The sequence below is a fragment of the Xenopus tropicalis genome, chromosome 8, assembly GCF_000004195.4.
Source record: "Xenopus tropicalis strain Nigerian chromosome 8, UCB_Xtro_10.0, whole genome shotgun sequence".
NCBI lineage: Eukaryota > Metazoa > Chordata > Amphibia > Anura > Pipidae > Xenopus > Xenopus tropicalis.
The window spans coordinates 20226684-20236592 of record NC_030684.2 but is presented as its reverse complement, the minus strand read 5'-3'; the positions used below and the strand labels follow the sequence as shown (position 1 = coordinate 20236592).

Below are 9909 nucleotides of genomic sequence, written 5' to 3'. Positions count from 1 at the left end.
GTTTGGGTTGTATCGATGTTCATTGAAGCTATTGCCGGGGGGGCTGATTCTCAGCCGGTGTATAATAAACGCAGGCCAAGTATCAGCCAATCCGCTGGCATGGGCCTGGGTGCCACACACAGCGGGTAATAAGTCCCATCTGGCAGTAGCTTAAAGCTTTAGGGGATGTTAATGTTACGCCATGCTGGTGTTTGTATCCAGCAATGCTAGGAAGGTCTTTATTCTGCTCTTGTATACGGCGCGGTGCCACAGGGGTTCTGCCCGCTGCTGCTTCCCGGTGCCTCATTCAGTTGCACCTGGTTCAGATGGCACCGGCAGGACTAGGGGTCCATATATTTTGATAAGGGAATGGGTGGGTTCTGTGCTTTACTGCTCACATGGCAATATTCAGTGTATCCAGGGAATATGGCTGCATAGTAACCCTACAGGAGCAGGTTTTGTACCCACAGGCACCTTCTCATCTGCCCAATGAATATTGTGTTGTGCATTTTACCCTTCAGTGATTTGGTCTCAGGGCTGGATGCCATGATGGGGAATGATGGGAGGATGCCAAGAATGCCCATTATAAACAGAAGCTCAGCCCGTTAGCCCGGTGTGAGAATGCTTGGTGGAGCAGCCATACCCGCAGGAGAACTGGTGTGTGTCACTCACAGGTACTGAAGTGCTGGGGGGTGTAAGGAATCAGACTGACACATACAGTGGAAAGCAGGGTTTCTTATAAAGCAGCAACATGTGTACATTTCTCTTTCTTTCTTCATTAACTTCTATGTGTTTCCCCTTCCAAATGAGCCCAATACCCAGAATAAAGACACACACACACGGCTTGATGGTTCATCTGTGAAAATCACAGTTTTATTAATAGTAAAAATAATAAATTGTGTTTTTCATTGATTCTGAGGAAGGCAAAAAAAACCTCTGAGAAGCTTTGAGCCAATCTGCTTCATTAGAGGGAAAAATTCCTTCCTGACTCCTTAACGGCAATCGGATTTGCTCCCAGAATCAATGCCTTCACCCTGCTTGCCATAATCAAGGGAAGCAGGGTGAGGGAAACAAGGGAATATGGTAGCATACACACCATTCCATTGGGCCCCAGGCAGCCTGCAGACCCCGGCTCCTGCAGTCTGAGGGATGGATGGAAAGGGAATGCAGTTTTTACCAAGCACCTTAAGGTGCTCTTGTGTATGAACCATATTTTAGATGAAAGGGGGAGCACCGCTGGTGGAATTACGGTGGATGGGAGTGCAGGCACCGCTGGTGGAATTACGGTGGATGGGAGTGCAGGCACCGCTGGTGGAATTACGGTGGATGGGAGTGCAGGCACCGCTGGTGGAATTACGGTGGATGGGAGTGCAGGCACCGCTGGTGGAATTGCGGTTGATAGGAGAGAAGGTGGATCTGGGCGGATTTTACCTTTTGCCTTTTAGTTCCGAGGGCCACCTGCAAAAGTCAAACAAAAGAACTTATTTATACCTTAGCAAGCGATATCCCTGGAGAAACCCTATTACACTTAGGGGCACATTAATATCAAATCGGGCGCTGAAGCAAAATTAAAACACTGAACAAGTGGGTATTTTTCCCCACAACGTTGGCATCTTACATGAGCTTCACACATTGCACAAAATCTGAGAATTGCAATTGATTTCAATCCATCAGCCCCTTTCCATTACAAAATAGCCATCATTTAGGGAATATTTCCATTTCAGCAAACAGCATAGAAAGAAAAAAATGAAAGAAGGATGGATTCTATACTGCACCTTAATATCTCTCGCTGTTCCGCGTCAGGATGACCTTGTTGATAGCCTCTAGGTCTTTGTAGAGGTCCTTTAGGTGGGCTTTGATGTACCTGTAGTCCCCTCGGAAGTCGGCCTTCAGGCGAAATTGCCACCACTTTGTGATCTTCACACAATCCCTTGCCATCCACAGATCATAGAGTGCCATCCTGATGTCTCCTCTTATCTGTTCCCTAATGCACTCCAAATAGGGACCCGCCCGTGGATCTTCAAAATCCCTGATCTCGAAGATGTCCCGATCAGGGGGGATCCACCATGAGATCTACAGAAATGCAGGAAACAAGAAGACATTAAGGTCTCCAGCAGGTTTTCTTTAATCCTCAGTAATAATAATTAGAATTTCTTAGCCCACATACCACAGCAATGTGTATTTATTAGCACTAGGGGCGCTTACCTTCCCATAGCGGTACTCGTAGTACTGCCGGCTGCTGGCACTCATGCCCATCTCTGCTGCCTCTGTCATATAAAATAGAGATTTGGGAAGGTTAGAGTTAATCTAAAGATGTCAAATTAAAAGACCCCAAATAAACACAGTAAAGATCAGAGTTAGGGGTAGAACTCCATGGATGTGCCTCTTGTTTAACCTCATCTACTATGTAATACATATTGCAGAGGGAAAAATGCTGGTTCCTTACCAGTTGAACCACAATGGGTCCGGCAGGTTCTTCTTGTTCTTCTGCTGTGGAGAAAAGGTGTAGTCTTTAAAAAGACTTTTGTGTGTCTTCTTCTGTATCTTCTTCTATATCGCAAGGATGGTAGGAGTCGCTGCAAATCTCTCAAATCGCTCTATTTCTCAAGTCTCTCAAATCGCTCTATTTCAGGAGAGAGAAGAGACTGTGAGCTCTTGTGATCCTCTCTGTCATTTATAGCAGTATATACTAGGGTTCCCTTTCTGTATCCCTCCCAGTTGTACTGCGCTACTGAATATGTTTGCTGCTCTATAAATAACCAGTAGCACCAATTATTAGAAGCTTTAATAGAATGAAGAATTTGATTGGGAGAGATACAAACGTTTGGTGCAAAGAAGGGCTCCGGACAGCGCTGCCAACCAAGCGTGGGTCCTGGTGTCACAGTGCTTTTAGGGGGCTGTACAGGCTGATGGGAAAAGATCAACCCCATTCATTTCTGTGCCAATTGCTTTGCTTTGCAAGGAAAAATGTATTGAAATGTATTCAGTTAAATGTTAAGGTTGCTACATGAGAGCAGGGCAGATACCCGGGGCAAAGGGGCAGAACTCTAAGGAGCCTGTCAATACTGGGAGGAAAAATGTATGTATTGTATGGCCTCCAAATGTTTATGGGGTCCCCAGTCAAAAAAAAATATATATATTTGCTTCAGAACTGCAAAACTGCCAAACCCTGTGTCTGTGTCTCCCAACCAGCGCTAAGATTAATGTCATCTCTAAAATTCTCCAAATTCACTAAAATCTGTGAGAGGAGCAACATCCGCTAGTCTAGGGGGGCATCACCCAACTATTTCCCATCTTTTTTTAGCTAAAACAAGGGTTATTTGGCAAAAAATCTCTCAGGGGATTCAGACTTACCTCTCGCCACAAAGTCAACCAACGGACAAAACCAACTGTCACATTGCTGTGTGTGAAGTCATCTCTGGTCACATGTCATGAAATGTTTGTTTGTCATAACATTTACAGACAACTTTAAAACCATTGGGTTTTTGTAACACTACAAAAGAGTTTCTGAGTGGGGCTTCCCTTTAATGTTACTGCTAAATACATGGTGATAGCGAGTGGCAGAATAAATATATAAAGAGACAACAAATAGAGCATCTGATCAAATCCATATTTCTTTGTGACAAGGCACCTAATAAAGACAATATTGATATTAGACAGGAACGTTAGAGATAAGCTGTTTGCATCTCCTGCCTATAGCCCATTGCATTCAGATTTGGCTACATTTTGATAGCTATTGCTATGCAACTTGTAGATATATAATATATATTATTGCACTCACGGTACATGTATTATTCATTTAACGGCCCTTTTCTCTTAATATGTTATTACTAACTTGTGTGTTATCTGAAAAAAGTTGCGAAGATTGTGAATCATTGCTGGTGGCAGAAATATATGAAACAATGTATAAATACTAAATGACTGATATGATGATTTGTCGTGTTTATAATGAAACTATCCAACGCATTGAAACAATATATTTATTTAAACCAGACTGGCCGTACAGGACATCCCAGCAAAGTCCCATTCAATGGGGTTTGTTATGATTTGCGGTTGTGACAGGGGTTGAGGGACATCTAGATCTGAGAGAGGGCCTGAGAGGGGGCTTCTAATTCCAATATTACTATAACGCACCGTTTAGGCCTGCTGGGAAATGATTGAGTGGGAATGTAAGGGATTGGGGAATTTCATGCATTTAAAAGCAAAATATCCAGGCTCCTAAATTTAGATTAAGAGCAGTTAAGAATCTCAACGGATGGAATTGATAGATGGATTGTACGATTGAAGCAACTGTTATTGAGAGTGTTAGTGGGAGATGTAACCCAGGGCTGTGCTCAGGCCGGAGGGGTAACTGTAGGGCTTGCCCCCTCTTGGGGTCTGGAATGATAGTTTAAATATATGTTTTACGAAAATGTCTTGAAATGATATTCTGTGGAGCCCACTAACTTCTGTTTATGCGCTACAGAGCTGTTTTGGGGCTTATTATTGCCCATGGCAATTTAGCTAAAATAAACCTCATACACATATTGTTTTTGTTTATTTCACAACATATGTTCCTTAGGGAGAAGATGATGAAATGTGGATGTGCGCATATATGGGGTACAAGCTGAGCACAGAGAGCTGTCAGAGTAACATTTTAGCCCAAGCGCAGTGTAAGTGCCTGGCAGGTTTCTGATCTGAAGGCAGGCTGCCCTGCTTGTATTGGCTCAAATTATATATTTAATGGAAGCGCTTTGTGGGTCTGTTCAGAAATTCAGAAGTTTGTAGCTATAGAAATCTATATAACTGGGGATTTCTATCCTTTTAGTATTATGTAGCGAGTCATATTCTGAGACAATTTGCAATTAGTCTTCATTTTTTATTATTTGTAGTTTAATTCAATTTTTGTTTAGCAACTTTCAGATTGTCAACAACTGTCTGGTTGCTAGGTTGCTTACCTTAGCAACCAGAAGTGGTTTGAATGAGAGACTGATATATGAGTAGGAGGAGACAAAATAGAAATAGAAGAAATAGAAAAAAAGAGTTATAAAAAGTAACAATAGAGCTGTAGCCTCACAGAGCAATAGTTTTTGGGCTCTTGGGTCAGTGACCCCCATTTGAAAGCTGCAAAGAGGTTGAAGAAGAAGGCAAATAATTAGCACAGTATAAGAAATAAATAATAAAAACCAATCAAAGATTTGCTTAGAATTGGCCACTCTATAGCATACTAAAAGTTTAGTAGCATGTTGATCCAGGGACTTGGGTTGCCATCTGGCTGATATTTCACGGCTCTAGCTGGTAAAATATCGGCCAAGGCCTGGACCGGTATTAGCGGAAATGTACTTGGGTCTGTCGAGGGGGGTGGGGGGAGGAGATTTGTAGTGTTACTTGGAGCTATAAATTCCCGGTGGGACAGAATGCTGCCCGTCTCCCCCTGTGCCATTACCCTTAGACTGGGTCACTGTTTTACTTTGTATTCTGTGAGATCAGTTTCCCGCGGGATCTGTAGGGCTGCGCAGTGATCAGTCAGATCCTTACCGTACTCTAGCGCTCACATTCTGTATTCCCTTCTACTGTTCTGCCGTAATGAGCCGAGTATATTAACGTCAGTGAATTGTTCTCTCCGGTAAAAAGCAACTCAGACACAGGGGGAAGATAGAATCTCCTAGAGCTCCATGAGGCGTGAGAACCTTGCTTCTGGGGCAGCAAACAGTCACCATTGGTAAGTTTAAAGGGCAAGGAAACCCAGACTCAACCAATGCTCCTTATTACTTATTTATTAGGTTATTATTTCATTTCATGGCTACTGTGTATGCGCGGGAGAGTGAATACAAGTGACCAAATTATCTTTGCTTGACTGTTATAATGCTGGTTCTTTCATTCTCCATGATTTCAGCGGAATATCCATAGAAGGATAAGCCTTCTTGTTCTGTGGCCTCAACATGAAGGCCAGTGAGGGTCAATTGGGAAGACTGGCCATTTGCCCTCCTAGATGCACCTGAAAGCCCAGCAGTTCAGTTGGGGAGACATTTAGGCTCAATATGTAATTGCTGCCCTTGATATTCCTGACACAGTAAATGACCCACTATATCTGTACTTATTTCCTTAGTTGAGGTGGGGCCATGACCAGAGGTTGGACCTTCATGGAGCGGCTCGGTCAATTGTTGAACCTTTGAGAGGAGCTTGAAATGAAACTTCTGACAAGCACTGCCCTAAGGTAAGATGGTGGCACAAGAGGAAGGTCTTGTTCTTCCTCCAGTATCTGGGTCCAATGAAAGGCTCAGTGATCAGATCGGCCCTATTTGGCCCAGAATGTGGATCTGTTTGGCATCAGACTCACAAATGTGTATTTAGTAGATGTAAAATCCAAATGACTGTAAACTAGATTTATTTACTATGGTATGAGCACTCTGGCCTCTGCACTAGGAAGGGGCTCCCAGTGTGGGGGCCAATGCACTGAATATGGTGAAACAGTTTTTAGGGAAAAGGGATTCTTTAAGATATGATATGCAGTTAGGGTTACCAGACTAGAAAATCCAGTTGGAAGGGCTGCGCTGATTACAATTTCTTCAACATGCCCTTCAACATGCATGTATTATATATGTACCTGAATTTTCAAGTGACCTGTAAACTGTGCCCTTAGCCTTTGCCCTGTGTTGGTCAGATAGCTGCAATGGGCTCTGCCATCAGTGGGCCTGGTAGCTCAGAGCTGCTGGAATAAGTTTCCCCACATTGTCATGTTATTTTTACAGCAGCAGAACACTTAATAATGCATTGTTTCTCTTTATACAATTCAAGAAAATACTTGCTATGCTGAGTATTCACAATATAAAACTCTCTGCATTTGTACATTACAGAGTCCAACTGCTGTTATTTAACTACTGTACATTTGGGGCAGATTTAGCAAATTATGAGTTTAATACAAATTTACCCACATTCTATTCATTCCCATAGGATTTTTTGAAGTGTATTTATCAAAAGATAAAAGTTTGAGTTCACCATTTGATAAATAAAAAGTCTAAAAATCCCAAAGGAATGAATAGAAAGTAGGTGAATTTTCCTGTGGTGGGCTCACACTTTAATAAATCTGCCCCTTAGTAATGAACTGGAGGTCATTCCAGCAGCGCCCGGCCAACTCGGCCGCCTCTGCGTACAGCTTTAGGGTAACGGCACAGAGGCAGATTCAGGATATTTTGTCGACTAAGCAATTGCAGCTCAGTGTGTGGCCAACAAATTGCTCAAAATCACCCACATTATTGTCCGTGGCAATCACCACAAAATGACTGTCACGTGGCCCCCGGTCCAGGCAATTCCCATGGAAACGAATGGGGGTGATTCCAAGCGTTTTTACCATTAGTCTGTACAGCCCACTTTGTGACAAACTGCATATTGTGTTGGAACTGCATATTGTGTTGAGCTGTCTGCTTGATCAGAATGGTTTTGTTCTTTCTGCTTCCAGGTTGGATCTGGCTGAACTGTCTATGGGAGATAAAGGCACAGGATCACAGGTGCATGATGGGAAAGCGATTCACATTTGAATCCTGAGCGAGAAGGAGCCATGTGAGCAAGTCGTATTGTTTGGTGTTCGGGCCGCGCAGCGCAGGAGGAGTTCCATCACTATACCATTAACTGAGAGACTTCAAAACCCAATAGGACTTTGCCTGGGAGTCCCTGCCCTTTGTACCTATTGTGACCAGCCCATTCTGGAACCCTGCTCCGCTGTGTAGGAGTTTTCTAGTGCATTTTACTGCTGAGCCATGGGAAGCCTTTTTTTCTGCTTGCTGTGACCCAAGGTTTGTATACTAGACTCTGCCTTGCCTGCTGCCTGCCCTGACGGCCAACTTCCAATCTGTATCTTCCAATAAAATCAAGACTTGTTTCTTTCAAATTCCTGACCTTTATTTGGAATGCTTATCATCCAATTTGAATTAAAATCTCAGTATTTCAGCTACTTTTTCTGTCTCACATGCTCTGTGAGCAATAATGTATCTTTTCTGCACAATTGTGGAGTGGTTGCTTAGTGCACAGCTTAGAGGTAACATATAAATAATTGGATGTAGTCAGAGAAGAGGATCCCCTGAGCTAGAATATGAGCAGCCAATAGTGACAACAAGAAGTGTTAGTAGGCATAGGTATCCATGCAAGTGTGGAGCATGAAGGGTCACTTGTACGTAGGGTGTACTCAACAGAACTGTTGGGTATAGTTGCATGCAAAGTAAGACCTACCTGCCACCACCTAGCAGTCACTTTGTATTTGTAGCTCAGCAAGATCCAGAGGGAGGCAATGGATTTTGTGCACCCCTAATAATAGGCTAGAAGACTCATGAGTAAATGGCGCACATAGTGCCAAGTGCTTTTTTGGATGCAATTTGCTATTTTCCCCCACAATTACAGCATCATTGTGCCTGTGTGCCAAGCTGCGAATGATGTTATTAACGGCAATAGCATGGGATTATGAACAAGTCAGTAGTGCTGATTGGCCTGCCCCCTAGTGGAACCCTGAAATGCCCCAGCTTGAAATGATTCCAGGGTTCTCTTGCATCAATTCCTACACTTGTGCATATCATTCATTAGAGCAGGCTGGTTGGGCACATTAGTGCTCCCCACAAGTACTCGCTCATTTGCACATTAGCGCTCCCCGCGAGTAGCAAGTACACGCAAGTGCAAGGAGCATGTATGGGGCGAGTACCTTTTATGAATGCTGTTGATGTTTTTTCAAATATAGAGGGGGTTTGCCAGGTCGGCCTTTGGTATTGCACTTGTAATCCTGTCTCAGTTTGCACTACTGAATCAGGTCCATAAATATTTGGACAGAGACAACTTTTTTCTAATTTTGGTTTTGTACAACTGACATTTTTATGCAATCGTTTTGTTCACCCCGCTGAATTAAAGCTAAAAGTCTCAACTGCATCTGAGTTGTTTCATTTAAAATTCATTGTGATCCCCATATGGTTGTAATAGGATTCTCACTGGGGAGGGTGGCAAGGGGGGGACTTACTGGATAACTATATTTTTTTGAATAACAGCAGATTTCTCATATTTGACAACTGTTATTAATATTTTTTCCTCTCAGTAAACTAACTGCCTGCGTGTCAGTGGGCCCTCTTGCCCACCCAGCCATTTGCCTTGTATGCCTATACCGTGGCCATTACTCAATTCTATAGAGAAGAAATGGAGGAAAGGATAGATAATAGTATGAAAAAAGAAGTAATTAAGAGACTACAGAAAGTGAGTGAACAGAGAAGGGGAGAGTGGGCCTAAGGTCTAAGCCAGTGATCCCCAACCAGTGGCTCCGGGGCAACATGTTGCTCCCCAACCCCTTGGGTGTTGCTCTCAGTGCCCCCAAACCAGGGAGTTATTTTTGAATTCCTGACTTGGGGGCAAGTTTTGGATGAATAAAAACAAGATTTCCTACCAAATAAAGTCCCTGTAAGCTGATAGAGTGCATAGAGGCTGCCTAATGGCCAAACATTTTATTTTTTACTCAGGTAAGTTTATTGAGAAAGCCTATAACAATGCAAACTGACAATTGACAATTGCTTCTGACAGTTATAACTCGGAGCTTAGTGTTACACCCACATCGCAGAAAGATTATTTTACAGAGCATCAACATTTTATATCCAGGTGACTAAGTGTTAATACATTGGTTTCTATAATATATTATTATAGGCGTTGTTCCATTTATTCCAAATTGCCACATATTTATTGTGATTTCCATTTTTTGTGTAAGCGGCTTTTTCAATGTTACACAAGTCCCCAACCGAGTTATACCATTGGTTATAGGATCAGGGCATTTCCAGAGTCGTGTGATCCCTTTTCTGGCTATAAATAGGACTTTCTGCAAAAATTGTACATCTGTTTTAGGTCATTTTAATGATGTGGTTACCCATAGTAGACACAGTTCCGGTGCTCTAGGGATTGGATATTGTAGTAACTCAGATAGGGCACCTA

At 42.9% G+C, this 9909-nt stretch overlaps 1 long non-coding RNA gene across 1 annotated transcript; it reads left to right on the top strand.

Annotated features, from left to right (window-relative positions):
- The first annotated feature begins 5317 nt into the window (after positions 1–5317).
- LOC108644882 lies at positions 5318–8868 on the top strand. Its single transcript, XR_001923421.2, has 3 exons — positions 5318–5680; positions 6068–6175; positions 7418–8868. It is a non-coding gene; the product is annotated as an uncharacterized LOC108644882 (long non-coding RNA).
- The last annotated feature ends 1041 nt before the right edge of the window (positions 8869–9909 follow it).